Genomic DNA, 23,518 nt, shown 5'->3' with positions numbered 1-23,518 from the left:
TTTGCATTATCGCAATTTTACGCGAGCCACTGCGTACATTGTCGGGGTTGCAGTTGTGTGAGTTTCCGCGACCCCCAATGAAAGCAAGCCGCTGTAAACAGGATTTCTCACCGCGCGGCCGGATTCCCATCACGTAAGATGCGTGGATGGTGCACACTATAGGCGACAAATGTCACTGGAGCACTCTGACAGGTTGGTAGAAATGCAGAGAGTAGGGACTCTGGAGTCTACATGTTGTATGTTGTGCCGCCGTCGGCGCAGTATATAGGCTACCTACTCGGGAGTCAGCTAGGAGCACGTCGCCGCGCAGTGACGCGCCTGTGGACGCACCCGCCGCTTTGAGCATGTGCATTCCTTACCTGAAATCATGGTGTTCCTCTCGCTCGCAGCTGGGACTGGTCGGTTTGCCATGAGGCGCCTCTACGTGCCGCTGTGGCAGCGACACGATGTCTTCTCTTCGCCTCTTCAGCATTGACAGGCGTTTCTCGCTGGCTCGCCTTGGCGTTTCCACAAATTATACCGCTTTCGACAGGTATTCGCTGCCTGTAATGGTGGCTTATGATAAAACGGTGCTAAAGAAAAATGCGTTAGGTAAAGTTGTGTAAATAACATTGTCCAAAAGGGCAGTAGCGCGCTGCTGCCTCTACGTTTGGATGGCAAGAAAATACAGTAACTCGATCTAGCACTAATTTAGAGTAGCTCTACGCAATACGGGAAAGATAAATGAAGAAGACTAATGCTATAAACAAAGAAAATTAGGCAATTAGGTATTCGGGCATAGGTCACGTGTGCTTGGTTGATGACACGCAATGCTTTAGCGCATGAGGAATAACTAGCTCGCAAACCTTGCGCCGCCTCGGCTTTAGTGCCCGTAGTTCGGTGATCATCCCTTAACCCGTGGTGAGGGGAAACAAGAAATACTAACCGCGTGTCTCTGTTGGTAGGGTATTGTTTTGTAACTGTGGGAAAAAATGTTATTCAAAAAACTTGGAAAAACGTCCATTCCCGTTGATACGCCGCTTGCGCGTATTTATGGTTGCTTCAGTAACACAGTATTTTACGAAAATGTAGACGCTTGGGCTGTTGGTCCCTTTAATATTTAGATAGCTCTAACAAAAATGCTGATCAGGGAGGTATAGCGCCTTTGTGTATGTCGTTTCACTAGTTCATGTCTTTTTCGTGCAGAAGGAGGTCTGGTGGGCTTTATTATAAAGTGCCTGCAGCGTCACGTGGAAATGTCTTCTGAGATGCCAATACCGCAGGCAGCTCTGGGACGGCTAACTCCAAGCGATGGTAACCTGCCATCAGCTGTCTGCATAAGGCTCTGCTCGTGACCACTGATCTGTTGTATCTATTGGTGGTAACCGGTCCTCTGGAAACGTAACTTCAGCATACGTAACGGTGTCTGTTAATGCGCTCTTTTCGCCGCATGCACCTCTGTGCGGAACATACACTGAAGGGCTTCTAAGAAGCGTAGGATTTAGAGTTCATTACCTTTAGGCGCAAGCCTTTATAGACAATGTTGTGTCGCCGATACCAAAGGATAACATGTGTCTGTAATGAAAACATGTTTGATAAGATGTTTAGCGGCGAACAAATTATATTTAATGAAATGGTTAATAAGAAAATAGCGATAAGCAAATTAGTGATAAGGTGACTTGTGAAAAGGATATTCGAGAAAATAAAAGCAGTGGAAACGAAATTATAATAAAATTAGTGATCAGGATGCTTACGTATCTCTGCAATCTAGTTACCACTATGGTTTAAAAAAACATGCAGCGAAAGCTCCACTAGGCTATTCAGAAGCGCATTTAAGATTGTCCGCTCTAGTTGCTTATGCGCATGCGCTGTAACCATGGTAACCAGCTGCGCTGAGTCGCACTTGTGCGCCGCCTGCCGTCGCCTCGGCGGTCTCCGCGCAGCGCGTCACTTGACCTGTCACTTAGCTATGCGCCTCACTATGCTTGCGCTGTGCTCCGAACCGCGCGCCGTCACATCACCGGCCTCTACGCAGCTCAGCCTGTGACGTCATCACTTAGCTGTGCGCCTCACTACGCATGCGCTATGCGTAGTGGCGGTGCTCCTTTCTTGTGAGAAGCAGAGTGGCATCATCTATAGTGAAGAAGTGTGCCATTGATGAAGGTAGAGTCCCCTGGCGGGTTGCAGAATCTGCAGAGGTTTGCGAACTGAGTTGGTCACGTGGGACCCACTCAGCGAGATGCGAGCCGCCAGACGTATATTCTGGCAGATGTCTGGGCAGCGACTGACGCGTCGGAGCAGACGTAGTGCTTGTAGGGCGTCAGTGCGGATCACAGTTTTGCTGTAGGAAGCAAGATTGGGACGGATAGAGAGGGAAGGGCGTCTTGGACGGCAACCAGCTCAGCACAGAAAGGAGGAGGAGCCTCTGCAAATTGATATCTGTATGTGCGATTAAGCGCCGGCTTACAAGGACAATGAATTGCAGTTGTTTCACATCCGTTAATGCTCACATCTACATAGACAAATATCGAGCCTTGGGGCAGCTAGGTGTCTTGCTCTGCGATCCTTTCACGAAGGGACGATGCCGCATAAGATGTGGTTGATCTATGAAGGTCAGTAGGTTTTTTTTCGCTCGGCTGCAAAAAATTCTATGCAGGAAGAACTGGCAATGGCGGCGGCAATATGGTGTGCGATGTAGCATAGATGATGATGATGATGGATTTTAATGGCGCAAGGGCGACTCAGGCCAAAGAGCGCCAGACTCAAGGTTACCGGTGTACTCAAGTTTATATAATGGAATAGTTGTGATTTTTCATGAAGGAATAAAAAACAGTGGTGTATAGGGCCTAAAAATGTATTCGCTCAGTAAAATTGCTAAAAACAATGGTGTATAGGGCCTAAAATTCATTTGCGATATATAATGGATGTGCAATTTATAAGTAGATGTTTTAAAGGATCTCATCCGTCCTCTCAAGGAGGAGCGGGCTGAGACCCACGTCGACAAGAAATTTCATGTAAAAAGCCTACTTGTGATAAAAATTTAAGCACCTGTTTTAAAGGAAACATTGAGTTGTCGCCAATAAAAATCGATGGGTGTGCAGGTATTTGATGAGTGAACAAGGAGGGAAAATGACGTCTTCTTTCTTGCTCCAGTTGTACACATATGATTAAAACATGAATAACAGTCAGCCGATCACCACATCTCGAGCAGTGCGGTGCTGGAGAGTTGGTTAGAAGATATGTATGGGTTATGTATGTGTGACCAATTCTCAGCCTGCACAGGGCTACTTCTTTAAATCTGTCTTGTTTTTCTGTGGTGTATCTGCCTATCCTTGGCTTTATTGTGTGTAGTTTATTTTCTGATGCTGCGTCCCATTCCTCTTGCCATTGTTGTCGAATCATGTTTTTTTATGTGTGGTTTGAGGTCATGATAAGTTATCTTATCAATGTCTGTGCCATTTCGAAGGGCAGCTGACGCAGCTAGCCTATCAGCTGCCTCATTACCCGGTATACAGCGGTGGCCTGGCACCCAACACAGTGTAATTTTAATTTCTAGTTCATGGGCAAACATAAGGGTGTTATAAAGAGAGTTCAGGACTGGATTCTTATTATGCAATTTCCAAAAGGATAGGGACGTTACAACACTGAAGGAGTCTGTGTAGATGACTGATGTCTGTATTTTATTTTCTATAATGTGTCTCACAGCTAAAATGATACCATGGCATTCAGCGGTAAATATACTAGTATAACTGTTCAGGGTTTTTGACTGTGAAAACTGTGGTCCATGTGCTGCACAGGAGACTTGAGCAGACTTCGAAGCATCAGTGTAATATTCATCACAAGTGTACTTCTCCTGAAGTGACATGAAGTGCTGCTGTATGGCAATAGGGGATGCATGTTTGCCCACTTCAAGAAACGACAGGTCACAATTAACACCGTGCATTTTCCAAGGAGCAATTAGGTCTTTTATGGAAGTTGTATGAAGACTGGTAACCGAAACATTCAGATATTCAATATGCGTGGCAACTCTGATTGGATATGGTGGTGTTACAGCTGGTTTTTTTTTGAGAAAAGTGCTGTGCCAGTTTTGTCAAGCAGGAGCCGACGACATGGATGGTCCAGTTGGCATAGTACCTTCATAGCATAAGTTAGAGAAGTAAATTGTCTCCGTCGTTGCAGTGACCATCGGTTCGCCTCGACATAGAGGCTAGCAATTGGGCTAGTTCGGAAAGCGCCCGTAGCGAGGCGAAGGCCGAAGTGGTGCACGGGATCGAGCAATTTTAGCGCAGAGGATGATGCTGACTCATAAACCATCGAGCAATAGTCAATGCGTGATAGAACTACACTATTCAGAAGGTTTAGAAGGCAGTCGCGGTCTGTGCCCCATGACCGGTGAGAGAGAATTTTTAGCAAATTCATTGCTTTCAGACACTTAAGTCGCAACTGTTTTATGTGGGGAATGAAGGAAAGTTTTTCGTCAACAACTACGCCAAGAAATTTATGTTCTTTTTTAAAGGCAAGGCTCTGACCATTCAGTGTAATGTTGAGGTCAGGCCTGATGCCACGCTGCTTAGAGAAAAGTACACAAACACTCTTTCCAGAGTTAAATTTAAACCCATTGTCATCAGCCCACCTGGACAATTTGTTTACACCTAGCTGAATATGTCGTTCACAGATGGCCAAGTTGCAAGATTTGACGCTTATCTGGACGTCATCAACATATACAGAACAATAAATAGTTTTGGGCAAAACGCTTTTTAAAGAGTTCATTTTGACTAGGAAAAGTGTGCAACTGAGAACACCTTGAGGGACACCATTTTCCTGAATGTACTGCTTTGAATATGCATTGCCAACACGAACTTTGAAGGTCCGTTCAGACAAGTAACTTCGAATTGTGTTCAACATGTTTCCTGTGATGCCAAGAGAGAAGAGGTCGCGGATGATACCATAGCGCCAAGTGGTATCATATGCGTTTTCAAGATCGAAAAAGACAGATAAACAATGTTGTTTATGTACAAAAGCATCCCTTGCATAAGACTCAAAGGCAATGAGCTGATCAGCTGTTGATCGCCCAGCTCTAAAACCAGCTTGGTTTTGATGAAGAAGACCATTGTATTCAAGGAAATGAAGAAGGCGACGATTTACCATTTTCTCAAAAAGCTTGCATAGACAGCTGGTTAGTGCGATAGGCCGATAACTAGCAGCAAGTGTGGGTTCTTTTCCGGGTTTTAATATTGGGATGATGAACGCTTCCTTCCATGCTTTAGGAAAGCGTCCTGTGGCCCATATTTTATTATACAGGCAAAGTAGGGTTTCAAGCGTGCCCGTATGCAGGTGTTTGAGCATTCCATATGTGACCCTGTCAGGACCTGGTGCTGTGTTCCCACATGTGCCAAGTGCAATCTTCAGCTCCTGCATGGTGAAAGGGCTATTGTACCCTCCTGTGCACGGTCTTTTATCACATATAGGCTTCCTCTCCTCAGTTACCTTGTGCCGCAAAAAAGAATCTGTATAGTGCGCTGAGCTGAATACATATTCGAAGTGTTGCCCTAGTGTGTCTGCTTGGTGTTCAAGAGAGTCACCACTAGTGCTGACAAGGGGTGTTGGGAGAGTGTTATTTCCTTTGAGTGCTCTTATTCTGTTGTATACTTTGTGAGAATCAGAATAAGAGTTCACAGAAGAAAGGAATGATGACCAGCTTTCTCGCTTGGAGATGCGTCGAACACGTTTGCCATTTGCCTTTGCGCGCTTAAATTCTATTAGGTTTTCAGCCGTGGGGTATCGGCGTAACTTCGACCATGCCTTGTTTTGTGTTTCACGGGCAGTTTTACATTCTGCATTCCACCACGGCCTTCGTTTGTTTCGTGGCTTACTTGATGTTTGTGGAATGTGTTTTTCTGCAGCATCTATAATGTGCAGCGTGATCAAGAGTTGCGATTCGTCAACACCTAAGCCAGTAACTGATGAACAGGGCAGAGCTGAGTGTTCCCTGAACATCTCCCAGTTGGCCGCATATTCTTTAAATTTCCTGGGACTAGATGCATTTACATTTTTATTGCCTGTGTACTTCACAGAGATGGGAAAATGGTCGCTTCCGTATAGATTGTCAATAACAACCCACTCTGTAGCTGCCAAGAGCATCGGAGAGCCAATGGCTAAGTCAATGGCTGTGTACGTATTATGAGCTGAGCTGTAGTATGTTGGCTGTTTTGAGTTGAGTAAACATGATCCTGAGGACAACAAGAACTTTTCAATTTGTGCACCTCGGAAGTCCGTTCTTGTACATCCCCATAATGGGTGGTGGGCATTAAAGTCTCCGACCAGCAGCCATGGTTCTGGGAGTTGGTCAATCAGCTTTTCAAAATTTTTCTGCATAGCCTATGATCTGGCGGAATATACAGCGAACATACCGTTGTTATTTTACCGAATATTAAGGCTTGTATTGCCACTGCCTCTAAGTCTGTGTTAATCGAGATGTTTCGACAAGCGATTGACTTTTGTGTAATAATGGCAACGCCACCGGAGGGGTGAGTACTGCCTTGCCTATCTTTCCTGAATATACGATACTGCTTGAGAAAACTTGTGTCTGTTGGTTTCAGATGCGTTTCTTGCAGACAAACTATGTTTGGTTGGTGTTCGGCGAGGATTTCATATACGTCATCCAGATTTTTTAGGAGTCCTCGACAGTTCCAATAAATGATACTCTCGGTATCCATTATGGTAGGTGTGGAGGGGATATAGAGTAGGGTTAGGACTCGCCGCCCTTATCAGGGGGCTTAACTGGTGTATGTTTTTTTGATTTGAGACGGTCCAGCAGGCCCCGCCTCTCATTGGCGGACTCCCTAGGCGCCGCTGACGCTGCGGAGTCCGTGCTCACCTCCATCGCCTCTGGTGAAGGCATGGAGGCAGGAGGTTTTTCAAGAGGAACAAAGTCCCTCTCAGAAGTCTTCGGTGTCCCGGACGTCTGGGGGAAAGTGACCTCCGGGATTGCAAAGATTGGTGCAACCGGTGGCTGCTTTGTGAGGAGCCGTGGTGGGAGCACGTCAGCAGCATTGCACTGCGTGCCCACCGTTACTAGACGCGGCCTGGCCCCTCTGCGGGCTGCGTTAGCATAGGGAGCGGAGGAAAGCATTCTGTGTTTTTTCGGGCCTCTCCGTATGTTATTTTCTCAGTTATCTGTATATTGATTACTTCTTTTTCGGCCTGAAAGGCTGCACAGGACCGTGAGTATGCAGGGTGGGTGCCCTCACAGTTCACACATTTGTAGTCAGTTGCACTGCATTTATCGGTTGCATGGTCATGCGCGCTGCATTTTGCACAGGTAAGGCGTCCTCGACATGTCTGGCTACCATGCCCGTACCGCTGACACTTGAAGCACCTGCGGGGGCTTGGTTTGTACGGGCTAACTTTGCATCGGATAAATTCCACATTGACAAATTCAGGAAGTGTGCTCTGGTTGAAGGTGAGAACAATATGTTTCGTTTTTATTTCTTCGTTCTTTCGCCTGATTGTTATTCTTCGTACTGCTGTTACACCTTGGTTCTGTAGGCCCTCAAGGAGATCTGATTCTGTTTCGTTTAGGAGGTCGAACCCGCCTCGGCTACGGGAGGTAGTGGGTTCGACTCCCATTGCCGGCTGGACACCCACCGGTTTTCTCAAATGGGTACAAGCTACGGCCCGGCCTGGTGCTCGGCTTACCAGGGCTCGTGGCTTGGAAAAGGAGCCCGCGCCTTCGAAGCCCAACTCCCTGGCAGCTGTTAAGACTGCGGTGGGGTGATACCTGAACGTCAAGGTGAGCAAACGTTTTTGTTATAAGAAGGTTGTCAGATTGACTTTTGTCTGATACCTCTATTAGCAGGTCACCAGATCCTAGTTTTTTCGCTTTGTAGTTTGCCCCAATGATGGCCTTCAGAGAGTTGGCAGTCAGAAAGACTGACAGTTCATTTACTGGTTGAGATTCGGTTACAGAGTGCAAGACAAGAAATTTTGGAAAGTTCTCAGTTGGTGTACTGATTTTTTGCGTCACTTCGGTGCGACTCCTTTTCGGGGGTCGATCAGGTTTTTTTAAAGGTAGTTTTTCCATGCAGTATGGGTTGTTTTAAGGGGTCCTAATATATGTCGCCTCTGGTTCACCCTTATACGCAGAGGTAGGTCCCGGAGCCCCTCGCCTGGTGGACAGGCGAGGAGCCCATCGGCCGAGGCTTGACCATGGCCTCGACCGCCACCGTTCAAGGTTTCTTCCCTTCACCTCTCAACCTATCGCCACGGTACGGATTACAGCTTCGGTATGGGGGCTCAGGGTCCGTGGTGGCACCAAGCACCAACACCTGCGATGTAGCATAGCCCTGGAGTGCTTGCGGTGAGTGCAAAAGGGTCGTCTTAAGGCTACGAGCATCACGCCGCTGCTGCACCAGTTCATTTATTGTGTTGAGCTGAGCGTTCTCTTGTACTGCCACGACCTGTGTGATGCGGAGGTGACAAGTGATGCTTCTCATAGCTTCTCTATTTATTGCTTCTAGACGATCCCAAGAGCTCTTGTCAAGTGCTGAAACTGTACTTGATAATGAGGCGTGGCTGCAGAACCGCTGTCACCAAATGCTGTGCGGTGGGAGCGAGCGCCACCGGATTTAGGAGCAATACGTCTTATTAGGCTCAAGATCTGCATCGCCTGCCTTTTAGCTTGAGAAAGCCAGGCGGTTTTAGTTCCCGACTGATAATAGACCATCCCAGAATTTTTATTGTCTAACTTTCATGAAGGGGGATTCCGATAGTTGGAGACAGATCGGCGTCGCCGCGAGTTTACGGCGACCGCAGCGGTTGGCGACCGACGTGAACATAGTTTTTCTTTTGCAAAGCTCTAGGCCGACAGATTTAACGTAGTTGGCAGTAATAACTAAGGCTGACTGCGAGGCTGCCTCTTGAGTAAACAGGACATGGTTTGTACTACACACACTAATATCATGAGCATAGAGCAAAAAGACTTCAGGGACATTATGTAAGCGCCATGCAAAGGGAATGAAGGCAATGTTAAACAGCGTTGGCGACAGTAACGAGCCCTGGGGTACATAGCGAACAGGGGCAAATGATCCGATAGAATTGTCATTAAGCCGTATTGCAAATCTTCTGTTTTCAAGGAAGGGTTATACGAAACTGCGTACCTTAAGAGGGAAATGCAACGTGTCAATATAATTCAAAATGGCGGCTTGCCTAATGTTATTATATGCCTTTTAGATATTCATCGCGAGAATGGTACGCACATTGCGGCAGCGGGTTGACAACAGAACTTGCGAGCCCAAAACAGCCCGCCCATCTTCAGCGCCTATGGATGGACGGAAGCCAATTTGTGCGGGGTGGTAGAAACCGCGGTGCTCCAGCCACGAGGACAATCGTGTGGCTAAAACGTTTTCTGTCAGCTTGCACAGTGTTGGCGTTAGAGAAATAGGGCGAAAGTTGCAGAGGTCCGTCGGTGGCGTCCTCGGGGTCTTATTCAACACCATCTCCAATTTTCGAAAGCAACGTGGAGAGCCTGAGATTGTTTTGGCGTACCACCCTCATGAGTGCAAAGTAGACGAGGTGGTGCCCCGCGATTTCTGTGTTAAACACATAGTCTGTTCTGACGCGTTTGAACACCTCTGCTGCACGAATGGGGGGGGGGGGGAAGCTGACGCAGGTCCCCGTAGAGAATGACGTCCATCCCTCCGAAGGGTTGCAGATGCTTGCAGGTGCTGGAGTGGAGCCGCGAGTCGATTCTGTGAAGTATGTCAGCAGATATCTTGCTTTGTCGATAATTACGCATCTGACGTTCCTGAAAGCATAGCGGAAGGTCTTCAACTCATGTCCCGGAGTCCACCGTCTGTCTTGAGCCTAAGCTTGAACACTGCGTGCCCAGTTACTCCACCTTCTGCTACCGCCGCCTTTCCTTTTGTAGCGCAGGACACATATGCGTTTAATTGTATGAGCCAGCAGCATTTCAGTACCTGTGGAAGAGGTGCATGATCAGGCGAGTACAAATGTTTTGCCGCATCCAGCCACTCCTGTGAAATATATTTGCAGTGATGGAGTCCGGAGCTGTCAGTCGGTGTACGACCCCTCGGAAGATCTCCCACTGCTCTACATTTGTCTTTCGCATGATGTCCAGGCACTGATCTCTGCTCATGACATCTTGACCCGTGAACACGACGGGACATTGACTCGACTGCACCAATGTCTAGGAGATCAGAGTCTCATCTCCATGGCTGCTGGGTCCACTCTCACATCGGAAATCTGGGAAGCCGTCTCCCGTTCCTCCTTATTGGGTCGTATCAGGGAATACGAAAAGCACTGAGGTCATCAATATTTACATCACTCTTTTAGCGTGCTTTATGCTCCAGAATGACGTCAATTATTTCCTTGCATAGCCGCTTGAAACAAATTTGGTCTATGAAATCCAGCTCCTTATTAAACGTAAAGAAGAGGAGGAGACGTTCTCTCTTGAAGTTAACTGGATCGTCGATGGAGTAACGGTGGTAGCGAAGTATCACTCGATGAAATCTCTTCTTGCAGGCGTAGATGTTGTAGTCTGTAGTGAACTTTGCCAGAGTGATGGGTTCCATTTCATGCGCACGGTCTTCATAGCGCTCGATCAGAGTCTTTTTCCAAACGTCCGTGCTAGATACGTGCAAGCATTCCTCCTCTAATTGAGCCTTAGACTTCTGGATGCGCGTCCTTTCCTCAGGCCAGGTAGTGTTTACAAAGACAATGCTGCGACTGGCATCCTGCATGTCCTGCTTGAGCGTACACCAGGCAGCCTCCTGTGTTGAGAGCTCGATCGCATTAAACATCTTCACGCCCAAGTGTTCAGTGCCTGCGTGTAATCAATGTCCCGCTTATTCTTTAGAATTTCTTGCACTTCACGGTTCAGATTGAAGGAAAGAAGCCAACAGTCGGCGAGGCCAAGGAAAGCGTTGGGGATGGTACTTTATGTCTTTTTTTTTAATGTTTACTTGGATAATCACAGAAATTAGTAGTGTAATCTGTTTAGGGGAAAGATAATTAAACACAAAGTAGAAGAAAAAACAACGTGCCGATGGTGGGATCCGAACCCACGACCTCCGAATAACGCGTCCGGTGCTCTTCCAACTGAGCTACATCGGCCGCTGTCCCCCCTGCTACTTTCTTGGGTATTTATGTTGTCTGTACACGAACCTTGATTGATCTGCTTATGGTTCAGATTAGACATACCTCGCTTGGCCTTATTATATAGTCTGCCACGTAGGCGCCGCACGCGTAAGTGTCGAGCACGATCTTAAAATCCATGTTTCAATCCAAAACGGACGCCACCCATGGATTAAAGTAATGAACCCACTTTTGCTGCACGGTAGAGGGTGGCATGACGGTGGGACGAGGTGTACATGGTGGGAGAACCGAAATGTACTCCTCCCTGCACGTGATGCCGGGATGTTACCAGAACTGCACTAGTGAATCAAAGTTGGTCGTTTCCAAGGCCTGGTGCATGGCTTGGGTCTTGATTGAGAGGTTCTCTATGTGGTTCTTCCGAGCCTGACTCTCCACACTCGGGAAAGATACTACGGCCATGGGTTTCATCAGTGGGCATGAAGGGGGCGTTAAAGCGGCACTTGGTGCTGTTGCGCTTGTATCAGGTGTGGGTGTGTTGGTGCACCTGCGTGCGCTCCCGCTTCAAGCAAATAGTCTCCAGCGAAAGCAGAGTTGTGGCCATTTCCAGAGTTAGGGGCATGTGCATGGAGAGTTCCTTATGGGGGGTAATATCAAGCCAGAGAATGTGCTCGTTTGCCGAACGCGGTGCTGAATTCCGATGCGTCAAAGTAGTCGACCACTACGTATGACCTGAAGGGGGATATCCGTGTATTCCGGAGAATGTTTAGAATGACGCATACCAGGCTGTCGAAGTAGACGCCATCGACTACGGGATCGTCATTTGCCAGCTGGGCACGATAAATATTGTTAATTTTCTCTACGCCAACTGCAATCTTATCAGATTAGACACGCAGGCGCTGAAGCAACACTAACAGCTCGGGCCAGTGCATTTCCGAGGGGGACAGTGTGAGGAACGCCGTAGGCGTACCCAATTAGCCGATCATGGCAAAGAGGCCTTTCTTGCTCCTCGCCCAGTACTGCACGGTATTGGGTATGTCATCCATAAAAGCCATGCCATGATCTACCGCTTCCTGCACAAAAGCCTTGCCGAGAAACTGTTGCTTCGTTAGGGTTTCCACCCCTCTGACGTTGCGCAAGGCCACAGACATGTCGCTGGCTGCTCGGTGCCTAAACACTTTCGTGGCCATGTACAGTACGTGTTGTGTTGTGGGTTGGCACCTTGACGGTCGAAGCTGCCGATCTCGCTCATGGCGTGCGTGAAGACGGTTTGTTTGGCACTGGCGTCCACGCGGCGTGGTTCACCGATGTAAATCTGCGGGAATGAGAGCTCCTCTGGATGTTTGTCGTAGAGAATACTGAGGGGCTTCTTTCCTTCCCCGAGAGCGATGACGAGAAACTTGTCATGGCTGTGGCCGTCTGGAGGAGATCGTTCAGGTCCGCGCATTCCGGGAGCAACTCAGTTTCATCCTCCTTGTCCACTTCGATGATATCACCCAAACGGGCAAGGTCCCACTTGATGTTGTAGCGCTTGATGTTGTGTGCTATCGCAAAGCACCTTGAGCCACAAAACCAAATCACATTTTCTGCCCCGCCAAGTACGTCGTCTTCGCTAGGATATGCCGCTTCAGATGCACATTGAGGGCGCGGTCTTGTTTGATGGCACGAGGCAACGATGTAACCACCTGGTCCACGTGAACGGAAACGTTCACAACGACACCCTTAATGCCGTATTGGCCTCCGCCGTGCATCAGTCGGCGCACATGCATGAATGGGATTCACGGAGATATAAGTCTCACACTCATCGCTTTAAGTTGTGGGAGGAGCGCTGGCCTCGAGGGAAATTTGTAACCGTTGGTTGTTGAAAGATGAGGTATATCACCCTTCCGCACAGATTGCATGCACGTAGAAAATATGCATTGACACAAGTCCGAGTTAGGAAATTCCCACAGGAGGCTCTCAAGGTACGTATCCGGAAGCGGTTTCACATCATTTTGAAACCATAGCCGAGCACACACTTGGCACACACTTCAAAACGGAATGTATCTAAACTGCCGCCGGAAAACATTTGTTGCACCCTTAGTGTTTGCGAGCCTTTGCGTTTGGCCTCGTTCTCAGCCGCGGGAACGACAGCTTCAGCCTCGCTAACTGGTGGTTTCCCCTCGGCGGCGGTGATGAGCCTCCCCTTCAGCGGCGCGAATGGCAGGGTCCTCTCAGAGGCTACGCCTAGCTTCTGGTTCGGCCTCGCTTACTCCTGGTTGCTCTCGGCGGAGGCGATAAGCCCGCGCTTCGGCGGCGCGAACGGCAGGGTCCTCTCGGCGGCGGCGAGAGCTTCTGCTTCAGCCTCGCTGACTCCTGGTTGCTCTCGGCGGAGGCGATGAGCCCGCGCTTCGGCGGCGCAAACAGCAGGGTCCTGTCGGCGGCGGCGAGAGCTTCTGCTTCATCCTCGCTTACTCCTGGTTGCTCTCGGCAGAGGCGATGAGCCTGCGCTTCTACGACGCGAACGGCAGGGTCCTCTCGGCGGAGGCGAGAGCTTCTGCTTCAGCCTCGCTTACTGCTGGTTGCTCTCGGCGGAGGCGATGAGCCTGCGGTTTGGTGGCGTGAACGGCAGGGTCCTCTCGGCGGCGGCGGCGAGAGCTTCTGGTTCCGCCTCGCTTACACCTACCTGGTTGCTCTCGGCGGAGGTGATGAGTCTGCGCTTCGACAGCGCGAACAGCAGAGTCCTCTCGGCGGCGGCGAGAGCTTCTGCTTCAGCCCCGCTTACTCCTGGTTGCTCTCGGCAGAGACGATGAGCCTGCGCTTCGGTGGGGCGAACGGCAGGGTCTTCATTTTCAGCAACGGTGCACCGCAAATCGTGTTCAGTTAAACGCACAAAAGTGTTCTTATGCTTTATTTCATGATGGACTACCAGCATTACATGAGCGTAAACCCACCATCCGTCTTGGATCTCACAGCCTTAGGCGCGAGCCAACTTCACGTTAGGGGGGGTCGTTTTTGATTCGTACCTAGCCTACCTTTAATTCCCGTGTAAGGTTCTTGCAAACAAACTTTGGCCTCTACCACTAAGTGCCTTAATTGGTTTATATTACTATTCCGTGTTCCACCTTTTCATTTGCGTCAAATTTATCACCAAGTCATTCTCCCCTCGATCACATATGCTGACCCAGCATGGTGGTATCACTGTCCTCTTTCTTCACTAAGACATCGCGTCCTATCACTAAACGGATACCAGTCCTCGCTCTTACTGGCGGCTACGGAACAACGCGAACGGCTGCACCTAGTGTTCTCGCAAATGTTCCATTGCCTATTCATCTCGACCAGTTATGTGCCTAATTCAAGCTCCGGCAACCTATATTACATGTCAACGTTACATACAACCCTTCTGAAATACAGCCATTGTTCAATCTCTGAACTGATCCTCCCTCAATGAACCTTAATTAGATTTCATTTTATTAAGCTCACCTAACAGGAAACCATGTTCTGTTTTCCTCAACGCGCACTACATATCTATAGTGATGGGTCGTTCACACTTCACTCCGCGGGCGCAGCTTTTGTAGTGCTTAACTCAGCCCAGAATATATTATCTGTTCATCGCCTTTCTTTGGAGATACCTTCCAGTGCGTATGAAGAGGAACTTTTAGCTTATAATTGTGCTGTTGATTATGCACCTAATAACTGTCTCACTACGCCTATTAACTCCAATACAGCTTCTCTGTCTCTGCTTTCTGGCATCTTTATTCTTTTTATTCAAGAGTTACCCCGCACTGCCCGAAGGCGTTATAGCAGGGGGGTTACAGGTTGGCAAAAAATACATCTTCGCTTGCAGAACACACTTGTATTTCGGAAAGCCGGTTCCACTCTTGCACTGTTTTAACGAAAATTGAATTTGCAAAGTGGTTCGTCCTGGTACGGTATACTCTCTAATTTTGAAAGAGTGGTCATGTCGTTTAGAAATGTAAAACGGCTCTTTTAAATAACTTTAAAAGCAATCCCCGTTTTTCCGTGAATTATTAAGTACACCAATTTTAGCCTCAACGTTCTTCTACGAGAAGCGAGTGGTTCCCACTACAATTCGTCTTTCATTGCTTTACAACTATCCCCTCGCCCGTCCCTCCCTAAGACGAACCTTGCTGCTCTATTATGATCTCTTCAGTAAATTCGTTTAAACCCACAATTATTCCCATTAAAAATAACCTGTCGCGCTTATCGTCTCTTGCTCCATTCATGTTATTCCATATCCGGGGCCACTCTGGCGTTTATGGCAATGAGGTGGCTGACCAAGCAACTGGTAGCGCAGGCCAGTACGGCCGTTTACACCCTTGTACCCTTTCAAGACGTTATGTCCGTTCACGCTTACATCTTTCTTTCCTTGTTTTGTGGAGCACATATTGGCGCGAAAATAATGTGGCACAGAATTATTTAAATAGATATCTGATGCACTCAATATACCATGAAAGTGTACACCCCGTAATGCGATTACAACTGTAGTTACAGGGCGTTGCAGATTTGCTTTTTATTCTAAAAAAAGGTACGTCTATCCTCCTCTTCACTTTGTTTCTGTGGCAAGATGTGTAATGACGTCCGTTACTACTTCCAAGACCGATTCCTTACTGATTCCTTTGTTTCTCGCCTAAACTCTTTTTGCTCATCAGATATTAAACGTCTCAATAGCCGACGCTTCCTAGGAATCCTCTCCCTTGTGCAATATTAATTGAAGTAGTTCAACGCATAAGCAGTACTATACCTGACTACTGTCGCTGACATTCTTCTTTAATGTGAACTATTTGCATGATATTTCGCATTCTTTAAATTATATGCCGCAGGTTTTTTTTCCCACATATCTCTTCTGAAAGGTTATGTTTTTTTTTCTCTATTTCTGCGCTAATCCATTGTATATCTTTTTAAACTTGCTTTGCAATTATAGGTTCGTTATTCAATGACGTTAGGGAGAACTTTTAAAACAACAACAACATGACTTTTAATTGTCCAAACTACACTGACTATGACACTGGTTGGGGAGCGTCTCAATCAACAACCGCACTGCTCCGGAAACTGAGTCTCTCTCTTCCACTTGATGGGAGCGCTCCTCCCGCGCGCCACTCACCGACCACACCCCACAACACACGCGCACACATCCGTACCACGCGGGGAAGAATAGGCAATTCCAGTCCGTATACGTCCCTCCCCCGGAGTCAGTGGGATGGCCCAGATGTCTTGCCGTGAAGACCCGCAGTAGCGGAGGCGGCATCAGGAATATTCAACATTATGCACGTAATCATTTGCGGCGATTTCCTTTTCTTTTCTCTCTAATATTTTCTGTGAGTCCATTGTTTTTCTCCGCAGGTGCCCTTTCTTTCTCTTTTTTTTTTCCTGGCTGCCTTAATACCTGGGTGCATTTTCGACCTGCTTCTTGTTGTGGCGTGCACGCTGCCTCTGTCAACAGTCCATCCGTGGCTTTACAATCACCAGTGGATTTCCTTTAGATTATGTACTTGAGTCTGGAGATGAACTCATCGGAGTGTCCTGCCAACCACGCTCTGTACAGAGGAGGAAGAATGCTCTTTATTTCAGCCTGTCTGATTCGGACACGCCCACTTGCTTGCATGAAGGCGCATATGGCTGTAGTGCCCAGGTCAATTAAATCAGCCTACTGGATCATGCTAAACGTGCCCATGTGTATTTCGTCCTGGCGTGCCCTTCGATGCCGCCAACTCTCTATCTTTGTTTTTACAAGCATCAGCAGATGACCTGCTGATCCTGCGCTTGAGCCTGACAGGGGGGGGGGGGGGGACGAGGGTCTCGTCAGAGGGTCCTGCAGACCCCCTGCCACACTCTGCACAGGAGAGGGCTTCGTGCTCCTGTGTTGAGCAGAGTGCTGTAGGCATGCCTTTCAGTTTTTCTGGATCTGCACGTGACTTCTTGCCTACAGAGCCAGGTCCGCATGGGTAGCGTGCATACTGATATGAAATGAGTGGAGTAATTATATTTTTTTCCTCGGACGAGTTGTCGGACGAGTCCGGTATAGTGGAGTTGTTGTTTTTTATGTATTTTCCTCCATCGTTTCTTTTACTGAGAATTTGCGTTTAATATAATCTGGTATAGTGACGGACATCTTCCGCATCAGATTAGATTTATTGTTTTTTTTTCTCTTTTGTTTTGTCTAAGTCCTACATTTCTTTCTCATCCTCTACTTCGCGCCTTTGGCGGTAGCACTTTCTCAATTTTGGTTAATTCTTCTGCTCCTTAATTCAGTTTTCTTTCTCTGTGGATTCGAGGTTCAACGATTACAATGCCGTAGGGAATTGCAATTTTATCTTGCCCACCCGATTTTTTATTTCTTTTGTCCGAAACTGTCCTGATTACTATTCTACCTCAGTCTCCCGTTTTTCTCATGTTTTTGGTTTTGTATGTCTGCCTCTCTCTCCGGACGTTCGCTGTCATTTTTGTATGTCTGTTGTTTTGCTGCTGTTCTTCTTTTCCGGTTCTGGTTCCTGTTTTTGTTTCATTTGCAGGCCTGGTTGCTACCTTCTGTTTTTTTTTATTCTTCTTTAAGCCAGCGTGCACCACCTTGTGACATGGACTTCTTATTATCTTTCCTAGCTTCTGCTAGGAAAGCTTCTGCCTAGGAAAGCCTAGGAAAGCCTAGCTTCTGCTTCAGCGTCGCTTACTGCTGGTTGCTCTCGGCGGCGGCGATGATCCTCCGCTTCGACGGCGCGAACGGAAGGGTCTTCTCGGCGGCGGCGCTTAGCCTCTGCTTCAGCGACGCGCACTCCTGGATCATGTCGATGGCGGCGAAGGTAAGCTTCTACTTGGGCGACGCGCACCTGCGAATTCTGGCGGCGACGGCGCTGGGCCTCTGCTCTGGCAGTTCGGACGAAGGACTTACACCGGTTGTCGCACTCATGGCTCAGAAAGAACTGGCAGATAATAGGCTGCTGGTTCGCAGAGGCGGACGGCGGCGGCTATTTCGGCTCGAGCGGGGCACACATCGAGATCAGCCGCCACCGATCTGGCTCTCTGATTGCCACCGCACAGAGGTGGCATTGGAGGAGGAGCGAAGAGAGCAATTAAGTTCGAGTCGGCGCTTCGGCAAGCGGGGTGATGGGTGGTGGGGGATGGTGTACACCCAGCGGAAAAGGATGGCGGCAAGGGCGTACGCAGCAACCGTAGAACACGAGCGGGGGGGGGGGGGGGGGAGGAGGTGTCGCCAGAGAGAGAGCGTGGGCCCATAGGAGCGTTGCGTTGCGAAGAGATAGCAGCGACTGACTGACACCGCTGCCGCCACTAGCTAGTCAAGACAACGTGGCTCAGCGTTTCGGCTTGGGATGCATTCACCGTGAGGATGTACTGCAAAGTAATGATGCCGAGGCGGCATACGCCTCATTTATAAATAAGTCTGTGATGATGCATAAAGAATGCTTTCCAGTAAAATAATTAAGACGCTCAAGCGAAATTTGAAAACCTTGCTTTACTCCGGATATACTTGGAAGGATAAAGGTGAAAAAAAAAACTATACCAGAATTTTTTAAAATAACGTGAACTTGATGTGCTCAAACGGCTTAAATCTTATCGGAACTAACAGCTGAAATAAGACAAGCGAAAGCGAACTAACTGAGAGATAATTTTTCTGCATGTTCTAAAAAGAACACAGGTAGCGTTGGAAAAAAATAAATATAGTGTTGAGTAAATATTTTCAGAATTTTCCTGTATTGAACATCGCTGCAAATAACGAGGAGCTGTCAGGGGGCTGCCTGGAATGAATTTAACAAATATTTTGTGGAAATGCCCTTGCGCTTTGTTAATACCAACGCTTTAAAGTTTGTCACTGTTAGTAATGATAAATCACTTTTTCTGCAGCCTGTTATCGATGAGGTAAACTTTGAATTCTTATAGATATAACTAACCGTGGAAGTGCAGACGCAAAATGGAATAACTATTAAACCGGTTAAACAAATGTTATGAAGGCGTGGTCAATGGGCACGCCGCTCCCAGGTGATGCATCAGACAGCGTAGCCAGGCCAAAGAATGCCGTTTTATTTTCGGATCAAGGGGTATTATATAGTCAGAGGGGTGAAGGAAATAAGGAAAGAAAGAATGAAAAGATCGGTGCCATTGCCGGTTCATCTAGGATTATGGTTAATATGTAACGGGCTAGATAAATAACCTCAATAAAAAAAGGCAATATGTTTCTGCCCAAAATTATATACGCTGATCGCAATATCATGCTGAAAAATAGTAACATAGAGATAGCTAACGCCTTCAAGATCCTTGGGGTGACATATTCACAACAGCCAACATAGAACGACCCCATAAATTACATGGTGTCCAAACTTTCAAGTGTTGTAGGAGTAACTTATAGGAACAGACACTTTCTGCCGCCAAAGGTGAAGCATCTTACTTGCGCCTTTATATATTTGTCCTATTTGAACTATTGTTGTTTGGTGTGGATTACCACAACCTACAAGAACTTAGAGAAAATACAAAGTTGTCTTCATGGAAAAGACAAACAGAAATCATAACTGTCAAAACAAAAGAGAACTTAACGTATCCACAGTCATGAAAACGAGTACAAAAGACTACTTTTTCGTTCACAGCGAGAACAGACTTTTCGGACTTATCCGATGTGATGCGCAAGGGCGGCACACCACACGAGGATAAGGCCTCTGCTCAGGCAGGGCCATCACCGCCCCAGGCAGACGGAGCGCCAGCTGCCCTGCCATCTATGAAAAAAAGGCCCGCAGGCCTTTTTGAATCAACACACCCCAAGGCTTCCCCACACCGAGAAAGGCCTCAAACCCACACACAAGCGGCTTCGCGGACCTCCAGCGCCTCTAGCCAGGCGATGGACACCAGTCCACCTCCGCTGGAGGGGCGGCCCGCGGCTTTGCGGACCTTCAGCGTCTCTAGCCAGGCGATGGGCACCAGTCCACCTCCCCTTCAGGGGCGGCAAGCCGCCCTTGAAAAAAAAGAAAATCCCAATAACGGGTTCAAAAGACCCACTACACTAGGCTTTTACCTTACTTCTTGAAGCTTATAATTATGGCGTTTTTAGTTCATTGGAACTCTGAGGACTTTTAAAAAACTACACAGACGTAAAAGACATTTTAAATTCAATTGCCCCTGTAGCACTGTGCCTACAGGAGACAAACTTAGGACCACAACAAAAACTACAACACATTCTAAAAACTGCAAAGTCTTCCGGTGTGACAGGGAACATTCAAGTAAGCTCTCTGACTATCGTGCTTCAGAGTAATATTGCAACGCGGAAGATTGATTTAAAAACCACGTTTGAAGCCGTTGCAGTCACTGTAATTGATTTTAAAACAATAACAATATGTTCCATATACCTTGCGCCATGACTAACGGTCACACTTCATGATTTAGAAGAACTTTTAGAACAAGTACCAGAACCATATATTTTAGTGAGGGATTTTAATGCTCATTCCACTTTCTGGGGAAGCGAGGAGAGGCAAAACTTTAGATTTTATTTTATGCAATGATACCTGCCTGCTAAACACAAGAAAGTTCACATACTGCTCCCGAAGCACGGGAAAAAGGAGCTGCTTAGAGTTTTCGTTTAGCTCACCATCAGTTTTTACGGATTTTACATCGGACGTCCTTGACAACACCCACTAAAGCGATCATCTGCCTGTTTTGGTTAGCTTAACATCTTCACATGCATCTGTGACCCTAAACGAGCCACGCAGGTGTAAAATTCACCTTGCTGACTGGGAACTATTTAAATCAAAAGTCAACATTGAAAAAGTTTTTCAGATGACCTCACCATAGATGATCTGAATGAAAGGTGTATGGCTTGCATTATTACAGCAGCACACATAGCTATCACACAGTCCTCAGGAGGAGGAGGAGCAGGCGGAGGAGGAGGAAAAAACGTTATTTAAACAAATGTAAACACTTTCAGGAGGACCTCTTAGTCCAGGAGCCCTCTGGCTGTTTCTTCTAGCTTAACTCGCTCGACCAGCCGCAATTGATCTGCAGGTTGCATGGCTAGAAGGGCAGCCTCCCAAGAGGAGGGGGTGGGGTGTTTGACGGGAGGAACGCGGATGAGATGTGGGCATTCCCATAAGTAATTGTAGAGGGTGGGTGGGTTGGCGTTGCATGTAGTGCAGTATGGCGAGAATTCCGCGGGTTGAAATATGTGGGCAAATTGAGGAGATGGAAACGAATGTGTCTGGAGTTGTCGCCAGTACGTGCTGTCGATGTGAGAAAGCGTGTGATGTGGTGGCGGGTACGTGGCACGGCAACGACGATAGTAGTCAACAATTGTATTGTGGTCAAGCGGTTCGATGGGGATGTACAGTGAAGGTTTGGGTAGGACATCCACCGGCGCCCGGAAGCTTAGTTCTCGGGCAAGCGCATGAACGCGCTCATTTCCGAGGATGTCACGAAAGCACTGGGGCTCCGACAGAATCTGCCTTATGCGCATCTATCACTCTGTAGTACGTTCTTCCTTAGATTATGGGCGCGTGGTGTGTGGGTCAGCAAGACCGTCCTACCTAAAACGTTTTGACCCAGTGCAAAACCTCGGTCTACGACTCTCGACAGGTGCGTACAGAACATCTCCTATAAATAACCTCCATGTCGAAACCAATGAAACACCTCGAAGACAGAAGCACAATGCTTCTGTGTACTTACGTGCTAACAATTCAGTTCAGTTCAGTCGTTCAGTCGTGTCCGACTCTTCGTGACCCTATTGACCATATCACGCCACGCTTTCCGGTCTCTCACTATCTTCCTAACATCACATAACTTCATCTGCAGCCGCTCGAGGATGCCATTTAACCATCGCTTCGCTGCCTACCCCTTCTTCGGTGACCATCAACCTTTCCCAAAATCAAATCTTTCTCCAGTGACTCCTCTCTTCTCATCAGATGACCAAAGTAGCTGAGCTTTAAGTTTAGAATTTGACCCTCCAATGAGCAGTCAGGGTTTATGGTCGACAATATTGACTGATGTGATGTTCTGGCAGTCCAAGAAACTCTCAAGAGTCGCCGCCAGCACCACAATTCAAACGCGTCAATTCTTCGGCATTCGCCGTCTTCACAGTCCAGCTCTCACATCCATACATCACAACTGGAAACACCATAGCACGAGTTAGATCTTGGTTGGCAGACTAATGTCTCTGCTCTTTACTAGGCGGTCAAGGGTAGCCATGGCTCTCTTTCCCAGAAGCAGGCGTCTCCTAATTTCATGGCTGCAGTCTCCTTCCGGGGTAATCTTGGAGCCTAAAAAGAGAAACTCTGTCACAGCTTCCACTTCTTGTCCCTTGATGCTCCAGGACTTGATAGGGCAGACGCCATGATCTTTGTATTTTTAATGTTCAGTTTAAGCCCAAACGTCTCACTCTTTTCTTGTACGCGCATCAGAAGTCTCTTGAGTTCATTTTCACTTTCTGTCATTAAAGTGGTATCATCCGCATATCTAAGGTTGTTGATACGTTTTCCAGCAATCTTCACTCCAGCTGAATACTCGTCCAGGCCGGCGTTCTTCATGATGCACTCAGCTTATAGGTTAAAGAGGCAGGGCGACAGTATGTAGCCTTGTCTCACTCCTTTCTAAATCAGAAACCAATCGGTAAGACCATGCCCAGTTCTGACTGTGGCTTCTTGCCCTTGATACAGGTTGCTGAGGAGACAGATTGGGTGAATGGGAACTCCCATCGCTTGGAGAGCTTGCCACAATCTGCTGTGATCTACGCAGTCAAACGCTTTCGCATAAGCAATAAAGCAGAATTAGATCCCTACCAAAACATCTGTGTTACCCGATTGTCACAAAATGCATATCTAGAACACTGTTTAACAACAAGCCCCATGCAATAAAGCCACTAATCCTTCGTTATGAACAGAAATGCCAAGAAATGAATATTTTATTCCAAATATTGCTTGCCGCTAGGAACCCTTACACTCTTGCTATCGTTTGCCTTCTGTATGTCACCTTACAGTAATACAATTTCGTAAAACGCAGACTCCACCTGAACACATAATACAAGAGTTCCTGGCCTTGGATGAAAAATATGAAAATTATGAAACATTCTGTACAGACGGATCTAAAACAGCTTTCTATTTCGGTATTGGTGTAGCACAAGACAAACACGAAAAAACAGTCAGGTTACCTCAGTGCGCATCAATGTTTACTGCCGAAAGTTGCTACACTCCAGAAATGCAACGCAACCCTTGATAGGAAAAATAATACTTTGCATAAAAACAGTAACAACACAAGGGACGAGAAGTGAAGATCTGCTGGGTGCCCAGTCATGTAGCATCAGTGGTAATGAGCGTGCTGATGTATGTGCCTCAGCAGCTAGGAACGCTAACATTGAAAAGGTAAGCATGCCGCATAAAGATATTCTAAAATTCATACAAGGAAAGCTGAAAGAGAAATGGCAGGATTCATGGGACAAGGAAGT

General features: G+C 47.4%; 1 pseudogene; it reads right to left on the bottom strand.

The window, feature by feature from the left end:
- Positions 1-12,900: 12,900 nt before the first annotated feature.
- On the bottom strand, positions 12,901-17,872 carry LOC146200452 (uncharacterized; annotated as a pseudogene).
- Positions 17,873-23,518: the final 5,646 nt, after the last annotated feature.

Source organism: Amblyomma maculatum, chromosome 2 (assembly GCF_055883805.1).
Source record: "Amblyomma maculatum isolate TAMU_Amacu chromosome 2, ASM5588380v1, whole genome shotgun sequence".
NCBI lineage: Eukaryota > Metazoa > Arthropoda > Arachnida > Ixodida > Ixodidae > Amblyomma > Amblyomma maculatum.
The sequence above is the reverse complement of the archived record's forward strand: the minus strand, read 5'-3'. Positions and strand labels throughout refer to the sequence as shown.